The following is a 24,429-nucleotide window of genomic DNA, read 5'->3' as shown; positions in this document are numbered from 1 at the left end:
TAACACAAATATATAAATAATTACATTTAATATTCTGGTGAAATAGGAAACAAAGAAAGAAAATTGAATGGAGGAGTAGGAATAACAAAATGGAGACAGCAGCAGAAGACAGAGAGAGGTGGACAAGAGAACACCCTCAAGATAAAGAGACCAGGGCACAGAAAGGGAAGAGGCAAAGAGACAAGTACATGAGGAAATATGTCAGACTTGGAGGTGGGTACGTGCATGACTTGGTAACTATTGAGCTCCATCATGAGCAAACATTTTTGTCTGGGGAACAATCATTATAGCTGGAATAATTAAATTGTATTTCAGGGAGAGGAAGTGCTAAATACCTCCAGACTTGTAATTTAGGGCCTGAGTATCCAAGCTAGCACCATTGATGAATTTATAAGTCATTAAAAAGACGAAAATAAACTCAGTCCTAAAGCCTGGCCTATACCCAATGGATGGTCCCACTGGAGTTGGAAAGAGTGTTACCGGAACAAAGTCAGAGTTCCACTAGAATGAAAAAAGCAAGCAGTGGACACTGGTGAGCAATTCACAGTGTTTACTACAAATAACTACAATGGGCAGAGGGCTGGGTCTCACACCAGAGGAAAAGAGAAACATGATTTATTCTATAAGTTTGGAGACAGAGACAAGTAAATACTTAAGCATAGTAAAATGTCACCAATGTCAAATAGAAGTGCAAACCACGAGCAGCCCTTTTTTGGGCTGGGGGTGAGGCTTCGAGGGGTAGGGGAGTTAGTTTTCCTGGTTGTCTTGCAGAGCCCTTTTCCATGACTTATACTCCTTGCTGCTCAGTGACTCTTAGGGAGGAGACCAATGAGATGACCATGGTGAGGGTATTTAACCTTCCTTGTCTTGGATGCTGCCTCCCTTGGAGGGCTTTCCCACACAGACACTCCTCTGTTCCCTAATTCTTTCTTCCCCTTTTTATTTTCTCTTTAACTTATTCCCTGTAGGTGTCCTCTGTGCCCTTTTGTTGTCCTGATTCTATCTTGGGATGTTTCATGAATTTCTCTTCCATCCTCTCATATATGTGAATCTCAGTCCACATATTCTCTCCATTAGTTTTGTTGATTTCTCTGCTTCCATTGTCTGACGGATGCCAGACTTTTTCTTCCACTTTGCTCTATTGGCCTTGCTGAGCAAAGAGGTGAGGAGGATCCTATAAATGGGTCAGCATTGAGGACAGGAGGGAAATCATAAGGGATTTTTACTCGGTTTGGCAGCTGCTTCCTCCCAGAGCCTGATTATTGATACCTCTTCATCAGATATTTGATATTTTCTTCCACATTTAAATAAGAAATTCATTTTCAATATTGATTATTAATATTTTCATATTAATTAAAATATTTGAAACATTTCTTCCTAATATTTCTTAGGAATGACCTGGCTTTATGATGTTAAGGCAGCATTTACCTGCCTTTCTTCTCTGGCTTATAATATAAAGTACCTGCCCATCAGCTCTTAATGAATGCATCACACCCAAATTACTTCTTTCCAATCCCTAGGCTTAGTGCATGACCAGTGACAGAAGGATAGGAGCGGGAACTAGAAAGAATGACCTGCCATGCGGTGATATAGGACATTCCTAGGAAGGAGGAAGCATCTGGACTGGCCTTTAAAAAATGAGATATGTAGTTAACAAAAAAATGTGGGGATGAGGAGTTCTGGGGATGAGGGAACAGCTGGATCTGAAACGTGGAGGCGTAAAAGTGTATATTCTGTGTAGGAAAAGTTATCCTTGAAAGACTGAAGTGAGTTTTACAAGTTGGTGATTGTATCCTTAAATCTTTTCTTCTTTATCCTGGTATAAAATACTTCCTTGTGAAAATATTCTTAATTAAGTCTAGTAGGGCAGGGATCTCCCAATCTTATTTTTAATTCTTGACTTGATTCTGTAGTTAGGAGCAACAAATGAAATTGGGTTTAATTGCGTTAGTTCTTTCAGTTTAAAAATAGAGGTAAGTGATGACACCATGTCGTGAATCAGCACCTCAGAGTGGAGATGGGGGTTGCTGGATGGGACTACAAAATAATTTTTGCTGGGAAGAATTATGGCTAATAAAGGATATTTGGTTTTAGTTATGTATTAATTCTTCATGTGCCAAATTAAAGTTCTAGGCTAAGAAATTAATTTCATATCCCGGTGATTTCCCCAAAGTATCCATCATTATATGGTAATTCTCTTAAAGCCTAGCAATATAAAACTACAAGTCAACCTAATTCCACATATTAAAATCTGATTGTGTTTCTTTGCTGTCTTTTATTGCTTCTCATCCTTCTCTCTTGCTTATCTCATATTTTACTGCTAAATGAAAGGAAAGGAAGTAATAGATACCTCGCCCTTATATTTCGTGGAAAGGTCAATTAAAATGCCTGTGGAAAATTTGTTACAACCCTTTGTTAGGTTTGGAGACAGCTACAAATGTGTTCCTTTGGCCTCCCTTTTAGTGATAATAGAATATTTGAAAGAAATGTATCTGAAAGAAAAGGGAACACTGCCTTAGCTCAGCATAGTTCCTTGGTTCCGTGTTTTGTGCCTGCAGCATCTCACTGGGGAAAGATAGGCCAAAAATGATGTGAAGCCTGTGGATGCTTGTGGTCAACCAAAGACCAGTCAGTATTGCCTTAATGTTCTCTGAGATCTTCAAAGGAACTTTTGTCAAATTATAACAGGCAACATTACTTACTCCCTTGACCTTCTTGAAAAAATGTGTTTATATCCTAGCTTTACATTAAAGATCTAAGTCATCAAATATAGTTGGAGGAAATCTTAGACATCATTTAGTCCAGATCATGTGACAAGCTTAGTGAGTTGGAGGGAAATTCAGATTTTATTTTGCATAATGAATTTAGAAAAAAAAAAACTCAACAGAAGTCAGGAAATAGAATCATAGATATAAGAATAATGCTCTCAGTGTAAAGCACAGCTCTTCTCCAAAGAGGCTTCGATCTGAAAAGGCCAAAAAGAACAGTGAGAAGACCTGGAGCCAGAGGAAGTCTAAAATCACTAAAGTTTTTCAATTAAATTTCAGTTTTAATTTAGTTCGTAGCTTCAGGGGTGTCAGGTTAGGTATCTGATATCCTAATATGGATGGCTCCAAGGGATGACTGGGAGAAAATGGTGACCACAGTAAATGCCACAAGGGTAACAATGAGTCTTCAGAAATATTTTTCTTTCCTATTAATCCATTTCACTACTGAAATTCAAGAATGCTCAATTTCTTTTTATCATTAAAAAGATAGGCATATTCACTTGTGCCTTATTCGTTGTATTTGTTTATTTCCTCCCAAATTGGCTGTGAAACAAATTTCAGGTTATGAAATTATTTTCACCATGATTGGCACATTGGGAGGGCAATATTCTCTCTGGGAAATTGTTTGGTCTCAACATTAAATGCAAAACAAAGCAAAAACTAAGCATATAATATTCTATTGCCTTTTGGAATCACAGACTACACCGAACTAAAATCATATAAAACGTTAATGACCTCAAGTCTCCAAATGCAAATATGCGCCAGAAATTTTATTCTTTTGGGATTAAATTTGTTGAAGGAAATGCACCTCCAAATGACCCTGCCTGGATTCAGTCTTAGTGACAGAACAGTATGAAGGGGTGTTGCTGTGTAACAAATTGCTATAAACTTAGAAGCTGAAAACAACACTGATTCGTTGTCTCACTGTTTTGTGGGTCAGAACTGGGGATGGGCTCTTCTGCTCAGGGTCTCACATGACTGAGATCAATGTGTCCATGGGCTGAGCTCTGGGGAAGAATTCGCTTCTAAGCTCATTCAGGTTGTTGGCAGGAACTGGTTCCTTGTGGCTGCAGGTCTGAGGTCCTCATTTCTTTGCTGGCTGTCAGCCATGGCTGCTTGCTGTTCCTAGGGACTACCTGCATTCCTTCTCACGTGGTCCTCTCCGTCTTCAAAGTCATAACGGTGCATCAAGTCGGTCTCACTCTCAGACTTTCAAAATTCCTTTCTGCCATCATCTGGAGAAAACGCTTTACTTTTAAAGGGCTGATATGATTCGATTGGGCCCACCAGATTAATCCCCCTTTTGCCATGTAAGGTAATATAACGACAGGAGTGATATTTAATTGTATTCATGAGTCCTACCTACACTAAAATGGAAGGAGATTAAGCAAGAATGAGGGTCATTGGAGGCCATTCTTGTAATTCTGCCTACCACAGGAATAAGCTTGGATCTCTATAAACCCAATAAATGTTTTTTCTGAAAACCCCAAGGGTATAAGCTGAAAATAAAACAGTATTAGTTTCTGTATTATTTCTGTAGCTAAGGCATTTTCAGAAGATCTATACTTTAAAAAGTTTTAAACTTTTAAATTTGTAGTCCAAATTAATTTTTAGTTTAATATATATTGCTTTCTGATTATGAATAGCCTGTAGTCATATATGTATGTATGTATGTATTTATGCATAAATACTTAGGATTTGTTGTTTGCTAGGATTTGTTTATGTATATATATGCATAAATACTTAGGAACAACATATAATACTTAGTAACTCAATAGCTACTGCTAATGCTTTAGGCATGTTATCTTTCAGTGCTTTTTTCTATGCACATGTATTATGTTTAATTTTTAGTCATACTTGTAGTCATACTATATTTTTGCATTCCCAGTTTTCAGTTTTAAATATTTTAAAAATTGATACATAATATTTGTACATATTTGCAGGATACAAGTGATATTTTGTTGCATGCATACAATACGTAATGATCAAGTCAAGGTATTTAGGATATCCAGCACTAGTTTTCATTGTTTTACAACTATTTCTCTTACCATTTAACACATTACATACATGTACTATTAGTAGTTGCCTACTAAATGCTGCCTGTTATTCTGTTTATGTTTCCCTTCCTTCCTTCCTTCCTTCTTTTGAGACAGGGTCTCGCTCTGTCAACTAGGTTAGAGTGCAGTGGTGTGATCTTGGCTCACTGCAACCTCTGCCTCCCAGATTCAAGCAATTCTCCAGCCTCAGTCTCCCAAGTAACTGGAACTACAGGTGCGTACCACCACACCTGGATAATTTTCATAATTTTGGTAGAGATGGGGTTTCACCATGTTTCCCAGGCCGGTCTTGAACTTCTGGGCTCGAACAATCTGCTTACCTTGGCCTCCCAAAGTACTGGCATTACAGGCATGAACCACTGCACCTGGCCATGGCTTTTTCTTCATGGTTGCCATGAAGCTTACATAAAACATATTATAGTTATAACATTGTGTTTTAAACTGATAAGAATGTAACTACAATTGCATTAAAAGACTCAATACTCTTACTTCTCCCTTCTTCACATTTTATGTGATTGATATCACACTTTAAATATATATATATATTTATTTATTTATTATTATTATTTTTTGAGATGGAGTTTCGCTCTTGTTGCCCAAGCTGGAGTGCAATGGTGTGAGCTTGGCTCACTGCAACCTCTGCCTCCTGGGTTCAAGTGATTCTCCTGCCTCAGCCTCCCAAGTAGGTGGGATTACAGGCATGCACCACCATGCCCAGCTAATTTTTTATATTTTCAGTAGAAATGGGGTTTTACCATGTTAGCCAGGCTGGTCTCGAGCTCCTGACCTCAGGTAATCCACCTACCTCGGCCTCCCAAAGTGCTGGGATTACAAGCGTGAGCTACCATGCCGGGCCTAAATATTTTTATATTGAATATCCATTAACAAATTATTATAGCTATAGTTATTTTTAATACTTTTGTCCTCTAACTTTTAATCTAGAGTTAACAAGTGATATAGACACTAGCATTAGAGTATTAGAGTATTCTGGACTTGACTATATATTTACCCTTATCAGTGAGTTTTATCTTTTCATGTGTTTATCCTTTTTATGTTGTTACTATGATGGTTAATACTGAGGGTCAACTTGATTGGATTGAAGGATACAAAGTATTGATTCTGGATGTGTCTGTGAGCGTGTTGCCAAAAGAGATTAACATTTGAGTCAGTGGGCTGGGGAAGGCAGACCCACCCTTAATCTGGTGGGCACAATCTAATCAGCTGCCAGGAAATATAAAACAGGTAGAAAAACATGAAAAGGAGAGATGGGCCTAGCCTCCCAGTCTACATCTTTCTCCCGTGCTGACACTTCCTGCCCTTGAACACCAGACTCCAAATTCTTCAGTTTTGGGACTCCGACTGGCTCTCCTTGCTCCTCAGTTTGGAGATAGCCTATTTTGGGACCTTGTGATCATGTAAATTAATACTTAATAAACTCTCCTTTATATATATATTTATATATATATGTAAATGTCTTATATATATAAATGTCTCCTATTAGTTCTGTCCCTCTAGGAGAACCCTGACTAATACAGTTACTTAGCATCTTTCCATGTTATGTGAAGACATCTCTTCAGCATTTCTTGTAAGGCATATCCAGCGATGATGAACTCCCTTAGCTTTTGTTTGTTTGGGAATGTCTTTATCTCTCTTTCATTTCTGATGAACAGCTTTGCTGGTAGTATTCTTGGTTAGATTTTTATTCTCTTTCAGAACTTTGAATATATCATCTCACGCCTTCCTGGCCCACAAGATTTGTGCTGAGAAGTCTCCTGAGATCCTTATGGTGATTATCTTATATATGATGAGTGTCTTTTCTCTTACTGCCTTCAAGAGTCTCACTTTGTCTTTGACTTTTGACAATCTAATTATGTGTTTTGGTGTATTTTTCTTTGCGTTGAACTTACTTGAGATCTTTTGAGTTTCATTAATCGGAATATTCATATCGCTCCTGAGATTTCAGAAGTTCTAAGCCATTATTTCTTTAAATAAGTTTTCTGCTCCATTTTCTGTCTCTCTTCTTTTGAAATTCCCATAATTAGTATATTTGTTTGTTTGATGATGTCCCAATTTGTCCCTTATGATTTCTTTACTAATTTTTATTTTTTTCGTTTCGTTTCTCTAATCAACTAATTTTTAATGATCTGACTTTGCTTTCTCTATTCTTTCTTCTGCAAAATTGAGCTTGCTCTTGAAGTTCTTTATTGTATTTTTTAGTTTTCTTATTGTATACTTCAGCACTAGGATTTCTGTTTGGTTCTTATTTATGGTTTCTATTTTGTTCTTAAAATTTTTATTTTGTTCATGCATTGTTTTCCTGGTATTGTTTAATTATATGTGTTCGCTTGCATATCATTGAGCTACTTTAAGATAATTATTTTAAATTGCGTGTCAGGCAATTTATAGATCTCAATTTCTTTGGGGTTGGAGCTTTATTTGTTTCCTTTGGTGATGTATGTTTGCCCGATTCTTTGTCATTCATGAAGCCTCGTGTTGGTGTCTGTGTATCTGAAGTATCAAACATATTTTTCAGTCTTTGCAGAGCGGTTTTGGCAGGTAAAGATCTTCTTCTGTTAAACATCTAGGCTGTTGCGATTGTCTCTGGGATCACAGTTGATTGAGTGGGGTTGGAGCTGAGTCACATGGCTATTGCAGGATTGCCACTGGACCAAAGCAGAATGAGGCTAGAGCCAAGTTACAGGGCTATTTCAGGATTGGTTGTGGGACCAAGGTTGGCAAGCCTGTTTATTGGACCTCAGATGAGTGTGAGTTCAATCAGGTTCTTGAGTGGGCATGAATGCACTCAGACTACAGCTGAGAGGGGCTGGAGCCAAGTTACCAGTTCGTTTCAGGATCTACTGTGGGACCAAGGTTGGTAAGCCTGTCTCCTGGGGCATGAGTGGATATGACCTCTAGAAGGTCCCTCGCTGAGTAGACCTGCTTTTAGGCTGTAGCTGAGAGGGACTGGAAATTAGTTATAGGGCTCTTTCAGGGTCTGCATGGGACTGAGGTTGGCAAGTCATAGACCAGCCTGACTACCAGTGGGTCCCAAGGAAGGCACAACTGCTTGCAGACCACAGCTAAGAGGAGCTGGAGCCAAGTTACAAGGCAATTTCATGGCCTGCTGCTGGGCTGTTGGGCCTATCATTTGAGACTCATGTGGGTGTGACCTCTCTCAGATCCCTTGGCAGATGGTTCCAGTGGCAGGACCAAGGCAAATGAAGTTGTATCTGATCCAAGGAGATAAGGCTGTTTTTTCACATCTGTAGCCTGCATTATTGTTAGTGACACTGCCGTGTGAGTGCAAACCTGTTCCGAAGACAGCCTTCTTAGGTCTTGGACTCCACCAGGGTTCTCAGTCTCCAACCAAGGCTCTCACAATGGCACTTTGTCTACAGATGGCTGTCACATTCTTGTTATTGTAGGTGGACAGGGGATACAAGCAGAGGACCTTCTATTCCATCATCTTGCTGACATTCCTATTAATCTCTTTAATATGTGCACTTCTTGACATAGAGTAATACTAACTTATCATAAAATTGAAAAAACCACTGCATTTTAAAGATTTATACACCTAAATTATTATTTTTATAACAGTAAATTTTTGTGTAATGTGTTTAAGTAGATGTATACAACTGCTTTGTCAATCACTTATCTGTATAGAGGGAGGAAATTCCCAAGTGAAGATTGAAACTTTCTTCTTTCAGGTTTTAAGTTGTGGTTTTCTTTAGGATGTTATGGTTAAAAATTTAATCAGTCTTTGATCTCTCCTTGGATGAAACAGATTCATCCAATAATAGCACATTGAACTATGTGGTTTATTGTAATCTCTGCTTCTACTGCAAACAGAAGAGAAATAAAGGATCTCTAGGCACAAAATTAGTTGCTCTGCATCAGGTTGCATTGCCGTTTAAGGTAAATTTGTCTATCATTATGATCGTATTCTCCATTATTTGAAAACTTGAGGCATGTTTATTTTTAGTATTGCGAGTTTCTGTTGTCAAGCTGACCACCATTTGTTATTTGTTGAATCTTAACCTCAAACAAAGGCATTGCCTCTTTTTGGGGAAAAAGATTGACTTCTTATAATATAGATAGGCTTTCATTTTTATTTTCAAAACATCTCTATGCTCCACATTTAATTTTGAAAATACTATAAAGATATGGCTCATGTTACTGATTATTTCATTAAATTGTTAAATGTAAATGTTCAAAATTTGGCAGTTTAAACACTGTGAATCCTAAAACTGATTCAGAAAATTTCATGGAATCACAATTTTAACTGGGCTACCTAATCTTATTAATTCAATTTCACTTCATGTTCTTAATCTACCTAAGTATATTCCCAATCCTTAGTATAGATTTCCAATTAAAAAGAGGGAGAATGTTTTGTTTCTTTTATATTTATCCCCTAATTGCTTTTAGGCGCTGCAAAGGTTCAGTTTTGTCCAGGTGGTTGTTTTGAAGCATACTGTGCTTTCAGAATCTCTTGAAATATTTACAGATGATGAATCTGCAGCCAAAACACTCAATAAACAGCACCTGCAGAAGTTAGACTTTGTCTAAATTTGGAAGTCAGAACTGAGGACTGGTGATTTGGATAGTTCTAGGGAATATGACTTTTGGAAGAGGATTTCAGAAATTTGAAGTAAAAGCCTGCATCGTGTTTACAACCTAACTGCTAGAGTTCTTCTTATATAATGTATTTTGTCATTTTGTTAGAGTTACTTTTTTTTTTTGAAATTTAGCATGTCAGGTTACCAATCTTTTTGGTAACTAACAGATTTAGTAAATATTACAAATTTGCAAAACTGTAGCTTGAAGTTAACTCGGGGCTGAAAGTAAGGATCTCTTGTACTCATTACCTGGCGGGATTGGGCCTTGCCTGTTCTAGTCTCATCCTCCATCCAGCTGTGCTGGTAAGTATTTAACAATCGCCTCACCAAAAATAGGTAAATAAAAACAAAAAGCCCGATTTGTAGCATTTGCTGAGTTCCATGTAAATATGTCCTCTGACTGATTTCAAGGTATCAAAGATTTAACTGCTGGCTTTCACAATTTCTGAAAAGTTAGTAATTGGCTCTCATGAGCTCATATAAATCTGCCACAGCAGGTGAATATATATTATGACCTGTCTCAGGAATCCGTAATTCAAGAATTTTCATCTTTATCTGTGTATAACTTGGTATTTTTTCCATGTTGTTGCTGTGTTAGATTCATGAAAATGCTGAAACTTTAAGAAAGTTCTCATTCTTCTAATTTGTATGCAACAGAAACTGCCAATAGCAACTTCCCACAAATACCTTAGAATGGCTCCTTTGCATTGAAAGCAATAAATCCTATTTATAGGGGGAGCATGAAGTTCCTTATCTATTCCCCTCTCTCCCAAAAGAAACAAATGAACATGTACATATGTGAGAGAGAAAAGGGAAGAGGAATTTTAATATAAAGATAAAATTTAGTCTAATGCTGATCATTTCTCTTTACAGCCTTATATGAGCTTCTGAAGTATAGGCACTTTGTATTCTGGCAAAGAGTAGCTTCTCAAAAAAGTTTGCTGGAGGAATGAGAAAGCTGCTTGCCTAACCTGAAGAGGGGACAGAGAGTCACTTAAACTCTTCTAGAAGTTGCAACAGCTCTCCAAGGATGTTTTACTAGAGGTCTTAGGATGGTGATGCAGAATAAGAGAAAAGAAATGATTGGGAAATGGCATTATCAGCTCTTTTCCATTCTGCCATCTCCCACCACTCTTGTGAGGAAGTGGACTTCTATGAGATTTGGGGCTGCAGTCTTCTACTGAGAATAATCAGGCCACAGTCAGCAAAGAAGTTGGTGGATCAGAAGTATGGAGCCTTTTTGGTCAATACTGGTTGTATTAGGGCTTTCTAGAAGGACAGAGATAATAGGATAGATATAAATATAAAGGGAGTTTATTAATGAGTATTAACTCACACGATCACAAGGTCTCACAATAGGCCATTGGCAAGCTGAGAAGCAAGGAAGCCAGTCCAAGTCCCAAAGCTGAAGAACTTGGAGTTTGATGTTCGAAGGCAGGAAGCATCCAGCATGGGAGAAAGATGTAGGCTGGGATGCTAAACCAGTCTAATCTTTTCGCGTTTTGTGCCTGCTTTATAATCTAGCCATGCTGGCAGCTGATGAGATGGTGCATATCCATGTTAAGGGTGGGTCTGCCCCTCCAAGCCCACTGACTCAAATGTTAATCTCCCTTGGCAACACCCTCACAGACACACCCAGGATCAATACCCTGCATCCTTCAATCCAATCAAGTTCACATTCAGTATTAACCATCATACTGGTTAAGTCAATTAGGGAGAAAGAATGAAGACTACCCAAGATTCTAGGAACAAGTTTCTATTCTCTTGGCTTTGCTTGTCATTTATTTACTAGTATTTAGATGATTGTGACATATTTCACTTGGGCAAATGATTGTATTGTGATTTCTGTGTCAGGAACATTCAGATTTCAGTGATCATCAGAGCCATGGCTAATCTTCAAAACAATAAAAATATGAACACCTTTAATTACATTATCTTAGAAGGACAAAAATTCTTGGGAGTACAAGTGTTCAGATATATTTCTTAAGTTATGCTTTCACTATGAACTATCTATTTGCTTTTGTCAAATTAATATCCAAAGAAAGTGGGTTCTTTGGTGCTTTTAGTATAATTTGGGGAAACTTGAAGTTATATTGGCAAACAATTTTTAGAAATTCTTATTTCTTTATTTTCAGAAACCATTGCATGTACCATCAGAGTTGGATTGATTCTTGATTATTGAGATATGAAAATAGTCTTTAATTTCTCTGTTCTTCAGGCATAATTATAGAGTCATGTCAATTTAACGCAAGGTAATTCTCATTCAATCTGAGGGAATAATTAGGTAGGTTGCTGTGACCTAGTTAGTTGGATGAGGTGTAGTTTGAACAGAAACCAAAGTTAAATCATATGGGAGATTGTGACTGTTGGTTTATATGCAATATTATTATTTTTATTATTTCTTATTTCTTTATTTTTTTGTATGAAATATTCTTAGAGTAAATTTCAAATATTCAAATTTCACAAAATTGGATAATCACTTTGTAACACTGTCCTCAGGCAAACTTTGAGGTTTGAATATGGTTGGTTGGCGGGGGGGGGGGGGGGGGGGGGGGGTTGGGCACAAATTTTTTTCCTTACAGTTTACTAATACAGGGAATTATTTTGATTGATTTAAAGAGGTTAAACCAATTTTGCATTCTGGAGACAATCCTCGCTGGGTCATGGTGTATTATCTTTTTTATATATCATTGGATTCAGTTTGCTCAATTTTAAGAGTATTTACATGTATGTCTGAGAGGAATACTGATAGATAATTTTGTTTTCTTGTAATGTCTTTCGTTCTTCTAGCAGGATAATGCTCGTTTTACAGAATGAGCTGGGAAGTACTTCCTGGCCTTCAATTTTCTGGAAGAGTTTGGGTAGAATAGATACGTTTCTTTTTAAAATGCTCATAAGAATTCATTAGTGAAGTCACCTGGGCCTGGAGTTGTCTTTGTGAGGGGGTTTTTAATTAAAAATTTAATTGCTTTAATAGATACAGGGCTATTCAACTTAACTATCTACTTCTTTTTATGAGGTATTAGGCAGTTTGTGTCTTTTGAGGAATTCGTATGTTTTATCTAAGCTGTTGAATTTACAGGTATAAAGTTGTAGATAATATTTTCTTAATTCCTTATCTGTGGATTGTAGTGATGTCACCTCTCTCATGCTTAATATTGGTATTTTGGCTCTTCTCTTTTTTTCCTGATCAGTTGGGCTAAAGGTTTATCAATGTGGTTTTGTCTTTTTATCCATTATTTTTTGTGTTCTATTTCATTAATTTAAACTTTGAATATCCTTATTTCCTTTCTTCATATTTTGCTTTTAACTTTCTCTTTTTGTCTAGCTTCTTAAGCTCAGGTAACTGTCTTGATACCTTTATTTTTCTAATTTAAGGCATTTAATTCTATGAATTTCCTTTTAGGTACTACTTTACTTGAATTCCACAAATTTTGATATGTTTTGTTCTCAATTTCATGTACTTCAAAATACTTTATTTTTATGTTTTATTCATCTTTAGTCTCTTTTTCTCCTATTCTTGTTTAATTCCTACATAGTTGGGGAATTTTCCAGAAATATTTCTGTTACTGACTTCTAATTTGATTCCATTGTGATCAGAGAAAACATTTTGTGTCGGTTGAATACTTTTAAATTTATTGATATGTATGGATGATGATGATGATGATGATGATGATGATGATGATGATGATGATTATGTTTGAGACGGAGTCTTACTCTGTCGCCCAGGCTGGAGTGCCATGGCACGATCTCGGCTCACTGCAGCTCTGCCTCCCGGGTTCACGCCATTCTCCTGCCTCAGCCTCCTGAGTAGCTGGGACTACAGGCGCCCGCCACCACACCTGGCTAATTTTTTGTATTTTTAGTAGAGATGGGGTTTCACCATGGTCTTGATCTCCTGACCTTGTGATCTGCCTGCCTCGGCTTCCCAAAGAGACTTATCCTACAGCCTCTCTCTGTGTTTCCCATTTGTTATTAGTTCCCTCTTTCCTCTTTTTTTTTTTTTTTTCCCTCCTTTAAGTTAATTATTTTTCAAATTCTTTGTTGGATTATTAACTAGAAAACTTTGCTGCGTTATTTTACTGGTTGCTTTGGGGTTTATAGTATACATATTTAACTTAACATAGTCAACCTTCAAGTGATATACTATTTCACATTCATATATAAACATCTTTCAATAATATACTTCCATTTGTCCATTCCTGGCCTTTGTATTTTGTTGTCATATATTTAACCTCTATGTTTGTTACAAATCCCACAATATATCATCATCAGTATTGCTCCAGTATCTTCTGGCTTCCATGGTTTCTGATGAGAAATCTGCTCTAATCTTTATTGGGATATAATGCATCTCTGTATGTTATAAATTGTTTTCTCTGCCTGCTTTTAAGATTTTTCTCTTTAGCCTGGTTTTTGGTAATTTGATTATGATGTGCTTTGGTGCGCTTTTCTTCTTTTCTTCTGTACTTGGGGTGTTTTAAACTTTTATAGCTTTTATCAAATTTGGAAACATTTCAGCCTATTTTTATTTTTTATTTTTTCTGTACACTTCTTTCAGGGACTCCAATTACAAGAATATGAGGCCACTTGAAATGTATATTACTATGTTTTCAAGTTCACCAATATTTTCTTTTGCCATGCTTATTCTGCTATTAATCTCATCCAAAATATTTTTTTTCATCTCAGACACTTTAGTTTTTATTTTCAGAAGCTTGATTTGGGTCCTTTAAACATCTTTTATGTCTACTTAACATGTTTGGTCTTTTTCCAGCTTTTTGAATGTAATGTAACTGTTTTAATGTCCTCGTCTACTAATGCTATCATCTGTGCAATTTCCTGGTTGGTTTTGGCTAATTTTTTAAAATTATGGTCTGTATTATGGGTTGTATGGTTATGCGCTGTATTTTCCTTCTTTTTTTTTCATTCCTCATAGTTTTTGGTTGAATGGGCATAGTCAGTTTTACCTTTCTGAATGCTGGGTGTTTCTGTATTCCTGTAAACATTCTTGCTATTTGTTTTGGGATGTGATTAAGTTGCTTGGAGGCAGTAACACATTCTCATTCTAAAGTTTGGTTAGGTGAGATCAGAGCAGTGTGTAGTTTGGTCTAATTTCCCCTCCACTATTTGAGACAAAGTCTTTCTGAGTATTCTTCCCAATGTTTTGTAAATAATTAGGTTTTCTATTTTACCCTGTGGAAACAGAAATAATTCCTAGTTATCTGTGAGCTCTAGGTACTGTCTCTTCTTAGCCTTTCAGGTGATTCTTTTTCCCAATCTCAGATAGTTTCCTCCTATGTATGATCAGTACTTATCTGAAGACTAGGAGACGAACTTCCTTTACAGAGGATCCCCTGAAAAATCTCTGGGGCTGTATTTCTGTGCACTTCTCTCTTTCTCAATACTCTGCCCTGCAAACTCATTGCCTTGGATACTCATTATATTTTGTATGCATTTTATCAGAGCATGTGTGACACACTTTATTTTGCTTATTTGTTTGCTTGTTTTATGCTTCTCTCTACTTATTAGACTTTAATTCCCATGAAGATTTCTCATTCTTTGTGACCTCAAAGAATGGTGCTTGGCATACAGTAGGGATCTAATAAATGTTGGTTGAATATATTTAGTGTTCTTAGGTTTGTTATATTTTCTTTTGGATTAAATGTTTATTATATCAGATATTAGTTTTGCTTTAAAAAAAGTAATTATAGCCTTTTATTTAAAATTTTATTACTAATTTCTAATTTTATTGAATTATTGTCAGAGTGTGTGGCCTATATATATTACTTATTAAAAAATTTATTGAGTTTTTCTCTAAAGTTGCCACTGAAGTTAAAATATAAGTTTTCTAAAGTTTCAAAACTACGATTTGCTTTTCATAAGCATTTTAGAGACAGTTAAAAGGACACTATACTCTTTGTTTGCAGGAAATGTAATGTGCATGTGTTTAAGACCTTAGTATTTGTTCTCTTATATACATTTATCATAATGCTATGAACTGATAGGAATATATCTTCCACTATACTTATAATTCTGTTGATTTCTCTTATGTTTGTATTAGGCTTTGTTTGATATGTTTTAATGCTATGTTACTCAGTGTGTAATAGTTCATGTCTCATACCTTTTATCCAGATAAAACAACCATCTGTATACTATTTACTTATTGGCTTTTATTTTTTGGCCTGAAACTCATACTTTTATATTAATATGATTGTTGATTGTTTTTAGGCAAGTTTCTGCCTGTACTTGGGCGATAATGAGAATTTGCCTGAATTTGAAGATAAAATTGGTTTATTAGAGTTAAGTTTTAAAATACTCATAATAGTACAAAGTGATAACAGAAACTGTCAATTTAAAGAAAGAATAAATATCAAAATAGAACATCTTTATTTTTGTGGTGTTAATTTTGAAATACACCTGTTATTCTGAAATACATCTGAAATCAGACTTTATGAAACAGTGACGTGCACAATAATTTACTCTGAAAAAAGATGTTTTAGGTTAGTGATGCCCCTTCTTGTGCATTTCTGTATTTCACAGACCATTATCTGCTTGACTTAGCCTCTTAGCAGAAAAGTCTAGAAATGAAATGTTAGAAGACAATTTTCCACTGGAAATGGAATTGAAGGATTTCTAAAATTAAAGTAAATATACTGGAAAAGACTATGTGATGGACACATAATTTACTGCTTTTTAGTGTGATAATTGTCATATAGGGCAAAATATGTTTGCACTTGATTTAATAGAGGGGTTGATGTTTGATTTGACTGACTTCATTTCTACCTATAATTCTAAGCATAAACATAAATGCTCATAAAAATGCAATATTAGCACCTTATATTACTTTCTAGCAGTTTTTATAGTATGCTGAGACTTCAAATTCCTTTGATTTAAAGTGAATCAGGCCTGGTGCAGTGGCTCACACCTGAAATCCCAGCACTTTGGGAGGCTGAGGCAGGCAGATCACCTGAGGTCAGGAGTTCAAGACTAGCCTGGCCAACATGGCAAAATCCTGTCTCAACTAAAAATATGCAAAATTAGCTGGGCTTGGTGGCACACGCCTGTAATCCCACCTACTCAGGAGGCTGAAACATGAGAATTGCTTGAACCCTGGAGGTGGAGGTTGCAGTGAACCAAGTTTGTACCACTGTATGCTAGCCTGGGAAACACAGTGACAGTTTGTCTCAAAAAAAAAAAAAAAAAAAAAAAAAAAAAAGTGAAAAGAATAACCTATTTTTAATTGTCAATAATCTAAAAACAGGAAGTAATGGAAGTATCTGTATTTCTCTAACATTGGCCAATAATTTTTATGAGCACTTTCTCTCAAGTTAGAAAAACTGTAAATGTAGTAAATAGTCACTTGTGTTCACAATGTTCTTCTACTTCTCTAAAAATATGACTGTGAAATCTTCCAATAATTTGTAGTCATACAGTGTGGATCGGTTGTTTTTAAAAAGCTCATACTTAAAAGGCCCAAAACTTGAGAAGGGATTTGAAAGATAGAAATTGATTACAGGAACCGATATATAAATAGAGTAGCAATACAGTAGCTAGTAATAAGATTTTAACCACCTCAATTCTGAAATATGGTTAGAGTTCTCAGAAAGAATAGGGGAAAAATCTATAAATGAAAAAATAGTGGATACAAAGTTCATGTGTCTATGTATTTGACTCTACAGAGTCCCCATGCTTCCACTTGGGGTCCGTTTCTACATTAGACAAAGCACTAACAAGCATTTCAGAAACTGACAGAACCAGTAGAATAAAGAATTAAAGAGAGATGGTGGCTAGCTTGACAGCAAGGGAAGAGATAGAAGCCTATAAAATTAGATACATACATTTTTTTTTCAGTGTGTTGTGCTTTTATTTACATAGTACTTGACATAAAAACGCCTTGCCCCACATTATTAATCAGCACATTTTTATTTTCACTGTCTTGAGATTTAAAAAGATATGAATGTATCTATTTTATATTTAGATTGTAACTTGATCAGCATCTGTGTTTGCAGAAAAAAAAGAGAGGTTTGGATAAATTTAGGGATAGGATTAAGACAATGGAACGTTCACGATGGAAAAGTCCCATAAGTTTATAACTCACAAACTGGTTCTCCCCTGATTCTAGAAAAGAGCAATAAAGAGGTCTATCATATTAGAACCCAAATGCAAATCTAGTCTAAAACCTTTTAACAATTAACATTGGTTCAATGATAGTTTATTTAATGAGCAGAAAAAAATTCAAGAAGACAGAAGTACTCAATTATAGGCTGAGAAATCTGATGAGATTCATGGAGCAAGGGGCAAATATTTACTTAAAAAATTCCTTTGGCCGGGCGTGGTGGCTCAAGCCTGTAATCCCAGCACTTTGGGAGGCCGAGACGGGCGGATCACGAGGTCAGGAGATCGAGACCATCCTGGCTAACACGGTGAAACCCCGACTCTACTAAAAATACAAAAAACTAGCCGGGCGAGGTGGCGGGCGCCTGTAGTCCCAGCTACTCGGGAGGCTGAGGCAGGAGAATGGCGTGAACCTGGGAGGCGGAGCTTGCAGTGAGCTGAGATCCAGCCACTGCACTCCAGCCTGGGTGACAGAGTGAGACTCCGTCTCAAAAAAAAAAAAAAAAAAAATTCCTTTGAGTTGGAGTACTGAGAGTTGAATTTATTAAGTAAACAGGCCACCACTTTAAGTAAATCAATTGAAACAAATAAGAACATAATATATTCCAACTCAGGCCTGATTCTTGGAGCTAAAAAATTGTACTTTTATATTTCAATATATCTATTAAATAGCATGATATTCTTAATAAAGGTTTCCTGATCTAAGAGAAGCATGATTTTTGCTCAGCTCTGGCATTTCAGTGTTTGATCATATGACAATGTCAGAATTAGAAAAAAATACTTTAAAAGTATTAGATACATAAATTAAAGGCATTGTCTTTTGAGAATATCATATTATTTCACATGTTATTTTACGATCTAACAGTTTTTAAGGACTAGACTGAAACATAGAGAAAGGATTAAATAAAGTTTTAGCATCATCTGGGAAATCTACTTTTGCGGGATACTTCACTGTATAGTGGTAGACAAATGCTTTGCTGCACAGGTAAATTCACACTGTGCCTCTTCCTAGTTGAGAACAATGTGCTGTCAACTTAGCTGTCATTCCATTATGCTGTAGTATGCAGACTTTCCTGTTGCCTTCACCCCTTTGAAGCCCAGTCAGGTAAAAACAAACTGGGGTTTGGAGGCTTAATTAATAGAGATGGTTCAACAGATTCCATTAACAAAAGAGCTGTTTTAAGTCTTTGCCCAGGACTCAGACTAAATCATAACTTGGATTTGTAAATGTGGGCAAATGTAAGGGCTAAAATAAAATAATACATTTTTATATTCCTAACTATAGAAGGAATGGAGAATTTATTTTTTATATCTGTAATTTTATTTGAAAAAATATATTTTATGGTACAGTTCTTTGTCTTATTTTCAGCGATACAAACATCTTAGTGTGCTTTCTTGAACCACGGGATATGGAACATCACAGACGTGTAATTTTGTACTTGAAAGCTACATTGACTAGATTTTCAAAATTAGAAAACAAAATCTTATTAAATGCTAAGACACATTGTGAACATAATGAGGAGTGCTTTTAAATTATGTTCCTATTTTGTGAGAACCGACAGAGTAGGGTGCCATTGTAGTGCATTTTATTAAGACAATAAATAGATTCTCTCATTTGAGATCTTATTTCAGTGTATTACAGAATGTAAATAAGTAAGAATTTTAGGTCATACAACACACACATTCACACACACTTTAAAATCAAAACCCCGTGTCCCTTTGGATTGCATTGTGTTGAACTCGTATGTTTTCCCTAGCAGTGAACATAGTTAGCACCCAGTTCTTTCTAAGAGTTCCAGAAAGATGTGTTAAATGATTTTATTTTATTCGTGAAAGCATTTGTTCAATGGGATAGGTCAGTATTTGAGTACATTGAGATATTATTTTAAATCATGAAAGCTGGGGTGGGATGTTTGAGATCATCCAGTTCAAGTGCCATAAGATCGCCACTAATTTTAGAAATTTTAGTCTCTGTATGACAATTTTCTTGACCTAAAAAATATTTCCTCCAAATGCGGTTATAGTTAGACTGAGTTACATAAATGAAATAAGATACTAATTTTTGTGGACACACTCCCTTCTAAACATTTTGTAAAAATTTGACGTTTTCTTTACACCATTGTACAGTATTATGTTACCATAAGCACTTTTACAGATGTTTGTTGAAATTCAAGGAGCCATAAGAGTTAATATTTAGTCTGAACAGTTTCCCAAACCAATAACATTCATTTCAGTTTCCTGTGCATATCATGATGACACTGAGCTCAGTCTGCCTACTAATTGAGTTACTTATTTAAATGCTGAAATGGCTTCTTAATAACTTCTTTAATTATTTAGCTATTTAACAGAGCTCTATCTTCTCGTCTAGAAAATAGTGACATTAAAACTGTTAATATGTGATCCTGCGTGCTGGCATTATTTCTGGTTAATGAAAATAACCCAGATCTTTAGTAATGCGTTCATATTTGTATATCACTCATTTTCTTTGCCTTTGTGTTACCTTAGTTCAAAATTCAAAGCCTTGACATGTTGACACAGGCCATCTTTAACCACTAAAAGCACAGCTCAGCCCCAGACTCATTTGTTTTGAATTAGGCAAGGTTGGCAACATCCCTGCATAGATGAATGGCTTTTGACTAAATGTGCTGTATTCTCCTCAATAGGAAACAGCTTCCCCCCACTGAACAAACACTGCCACTTTTATTACCGATCATTAATGGTTAGAGATGAAGCTGGCTGTCCTCTTGATGTTACCCCAGTGATTACATATTCATTCACTACATGCACTGTTACAAATAGGCTCTGTGTCTTATCTACTTGTGATCATTTCCAGATAACAATATGCAGCCAGATTGTTCCTGAACCCTGACCGTATGATATTGCTTGTTTTGTGTCATCTTATTTGTTAACTCATTCCTTGATTACACGGCTCTTATGCCTAACACATTTTTATCACCCTGCAGCAAATTTCTGGTATCCTTACAGCCCAAAGCTCATGTATCTGCTTTGTCAGAGTCAGAGTCAGTTTGCTAATGACTTCACCAGCATCTAGCAATACAGTAATAAGTTTCTTCAACAGGATGGGGGAAGGAAATGTTTGGTTATATACTTAGTTTTTTTTTTTTTTTTTTTTCATCCTAGGGACTTGGCAAAGGGAGAAGCTATGCTCACTAAGTCTGTTTACAGCCAAGTGTTTTCAGAATCTTGGAATTTTCTTTTTTGGAGTTCTTCATACTGTGGACCCATTGGAAAACTGATAAAACAGATTGTCTGTAAGAGAGTCAATATAAAAATAGTCTGCAAGAATGCATGCCACCATCTGTGTTGTCTTATCTAGAAATTGTATCTCTGTCTCAGATTGACTTTCAAATTAATATGCTTATAAATATTAATTGATGGGGAGAAATTAGAAAAAGTGTAAATGTGTGTGTGTGATTATATATATACACATATATACACACATATATATTCTAACACATACACAGTTTTGGATGAGAATTTCTTCTGAATTGGCAGATGAATTCAGTCTGCAGGTTTCTTTTGAATCTGTATTAATCAAAGTACATATAAGAGTTTAAAAAGTATTATCTTCTTGGCTGGCATGGTTGCTTATGCCTGTTAATCTCAACACTTTGGGAGGTGGAGGTGGGAGGCCAGGAATTTGAGACCAGCCTGGGTGACATAGTGAGACCCTGTCTCTAAAAAAAATAATAATTCTCTTTCATGATAGCAGTTTTGTAAGTTGTAAGTCAAAGGTTAATGATGGAGACACATATTAACCATGGTATCCTTGGTGACTCACAAAGCACTTAGAAATGCATTTACTTCTGGATAATGTATGAATGTGTACATGATATATGGCTACCATGTACCGGAATACTAGCTACTCCTAAGGACAGAGGGAGTAGAGAGGGGAAATTATTCATTAGGCAAATTAGAAAAAGTAAGGCTGACATGGCATTTAGGAAAAAGCTTTACTTGTTCAAATAAGCTAATATTTGAAGGAAAACAAACAGGTAAATACGATCATGTTTGGCCCAAGTTGTTCTAGTAAAAATGAGGGGTATTTCCCTTTAAATGCTCCCCGCCCCCACTTTTGGTAAGAAACTAGTAGCGATACATCCCAGAAGTTCTCTTTGTCTTGATTTATTGACATTGAAGCTCCATGCCTGGAGAAAATCTCTCTGCAAACCTTGTTACATCGTGCTTGTTATGAGTTTTTCCATGTGTTTTTCTAATTAAAATGGTTTTCTTTAGTCTAATATTTGTAGGATGAAAATATTTGAAAGTGAAATGTGTGATAATCTCTTGGACCTTTCATCACATTGTTTCATTTCCTACATTGTGTAAAGTACTTTTAATTGGGCAACTTAGGAAAGATGCTTCCGGGAGCTGTGGAATGAAGCAAGGCACGAGAACATCCACAGTCTTGTTCACTTGTCTAGATGGAGGCAACCAAACTAGATTAAACGTTAATGTTTTCCCTCTTTTAATCTTTCCAATTAAGGGCATGGGTTTAGTGAATAGTTAGCTTATGAGTAGACCCAGCCTGGTGTGAAGGAGTCAACAGCTCTTTAATGGGTGTTGATGCAATCATGTCAGGAAGCACTATCCATCCAAAAGGAATCTCTGCTTGCATAGAGTCCTTTTAAAAGGGGGACAAAGCCCTTAGTTCCACAATTAGAGTTGAAGACATTTTTTTGAGACAGAGTCTCACTCTTTGCTCAGGCTGGAGTGCAGTGGCATGGACTGGGCTCACTGGAACCCCCGCCTCCTGGGTTCAAGCGATTCTCGTGCCTCAGCCTACAAGGTAGCTGGGATTACAGGTGTGCACCAGCATGCCTGGCCAGAGTTGAAGTCTTAAGAGGCAACATAGCAAACTCAGTACACGTTAGTGGGTAAATTACTCTCATCAAATCACCCCTTAAGAACAGGCTTAGAGAAAAGAGATACAGTGAGAGTATGAAAACCCTGACTTCTTGAAGGGGAGCAGTTAAGGGGGCTGTACTAAGGGAGGTGCTAAAAAGAGCCTGATATACACTGGGAGTATTTCCATAAATATGTTTTCTCATATTCAAATATAGCAATTTCTAATATGTATCTCTGGTTAGAAAAGTAACTGAAAAAATTCTACCAAGTAGGTTGATGTGAGTGTGTGTGTGTTTGTGTGTGTGTGTGTGTGTGTGAGAGACAGAGAGAGAGATCCAGGTAGGATATCTCTGTGTAAACAAGTTAAGAAAATGCTTCTGCAGAATAAATTCTACCTCCTCTTGTAAACGCAGGTGGGACATAACATAACAGGTGGGACAAGCCATTTGAGAACCTACAATGCCATCTCTGAACCAGCACCCCAATTTGTGCAGCTGGGGCCTGGTGCCTCATCTGCATACATCTGGAGGCAACAGGATGACACTAGTCCTAGAAAATGTCCCTAGTCTCTAGTCTCCCCCCGTGGATGTGTCCAAGCCTGCAGAAGAGCCCAGGATTTACTTGTGCAGAAGCTGGAGCACTAGCTGGAGCCTAGTCCATGGTCCTTCTTCTTTTTTTTTGAGACAGAGTCTCGCTCTGTCGCCCAGGCTGGAGTGCAGTGGCTCCATCTCAGCTCACTGCAAGCTCCACCTCCCGGGTTCACGCCACTCTCCTGCCTCAGCTTCCCGAGTAGCTGGGACTACAGGTGCCCGCCACCATGCCCAGGTAAGTTTTTGTATTTTTAGTAGAGATGGGGTTTCACTGAGTTAGCAAGGATGGTCTCGATCCCCTGACCCCATGATCCACCCGCCTCGGCCTCCTAAAGTGCTGGGATTACAGGCGTGAGCCACTGCGCCCGGCCCGTGGTCCTCCTTAAGCCTGGCTGTAAGAAGTCTTTTTTTCCAGCTGCTGTGTTCTTCCTCAACTATCTCACCCCTAATCTTCAACTTGATATCTGTGACCACACTATGGCAGCAGTCTCCAGCCTGGTTGTACATTAGAATCACCCGAGGAGTTTTCAGAACTGCTAATGCTTGGGTTTCACCCCAGAACACTTGAATCAGGGTTTCTGGTGGTGGGCCTAGACTTTGGGTCTTTTAAAATCTCCCCAGGTAAGTCTAGCGTGTAGTAAGATTGAGAATCATTGTGTGTGTGCCTCTTTAAAAATTCTGTAGGCATGGGTGAAACTAGTTGCTCGTATTCAAGGATAATGTCTTGGTTACTGAAAGGAGAAAAAATATATTAACATTTTGAAATTATGCCTATACAAGGTATTTTTATACTTAAAACCACTAAAATTTGTTTTTAAATTGTGGGAAGTTTCGTTAAAGAAAATTCATAGATAACTGGTGGTTAATTGACCATAGAAGGAAAAACCTACATATAGCTTTTAGATAAATATTTTATAAGCAGATTTATATATCATAGTTAATGAAGGGGTAATGATTTTATATTTAGATTAACTAAAGATGCCTTAGGTTGAATTCATTAAATATTAACAGTATCAAAAATGACTAATTACCATAAAACTACATATTTCACACTGTATGAATGGGATGTGGACACAAACCGATTTGTCTAAATGACTTTATTATGTAAAAAAAAAAAAAATCACATATGTCTGGAAAAAACTTGCTAAGAGATTTATTTAAACTTTCTTGTATTCCTATTGTTGCTTAAATGTCTTCAGAAAAAAAGTGTTTAAAACTACATTTAACAGGCTAGGCACGGTGGTTCATGCCTGTTATTCCAGCACTTTGGGATGCGAGGGAGGGCGGATCGATTGAGTTCAGGAATTTGAGAACAGCCTGGGCAAAACCTGAAACCCTGTCTCTACAAAAAATATTAAAAAATCAGCTGGGCGTGGTGGCACATACCTGTAGTCCACGCTACTTGGAAGGCTGAGGT

The 24,429-nt window shown here is 36.7% G+C and overlaps 1 long non-coding RNA gene across 1 annotated transcript in view; it reads left to right on the top strand.

Annotated features, from left to right (window-relative positions):
- The window catches only part of LOC103879601, a 29,607-nt gene extending 6,424 nt beyond the window's left edge, over positions 1-23,183 (top strand). Inside the window, exons 2-3 of the long non-coding RNA XR_001897215.3 lie at positions 47-213; positions 20,695-23,183. This is a non-coding gene — a long non-coding RNA (uncharacterized LOC103879601). The remainder of the gene's footprint in view (positions 1-46; positions 214-20,694) is intronic.
- Positions 23,184-24,429: the final 1,246 nt, after the last annotated feature.

This window comes from Papio anubis, chromosome 19 (assembly GCF_008728515.1).
Source record: "Papio anubis isolate 15944 chromosome 19, Panubis1.0, whole genome shotgun sequence".
In the NCBI taxonomy this organism is placed as follows: Eukaryota; Metazoa; Chordata; class Mammalia; order Primates; family Cercopithecidae; genus Papio; species Papio anubis.
Note: the sequence above shows the minus strand (reverse complement) of the source record. Positions and strands in the feature narration are given on the sequence as shown.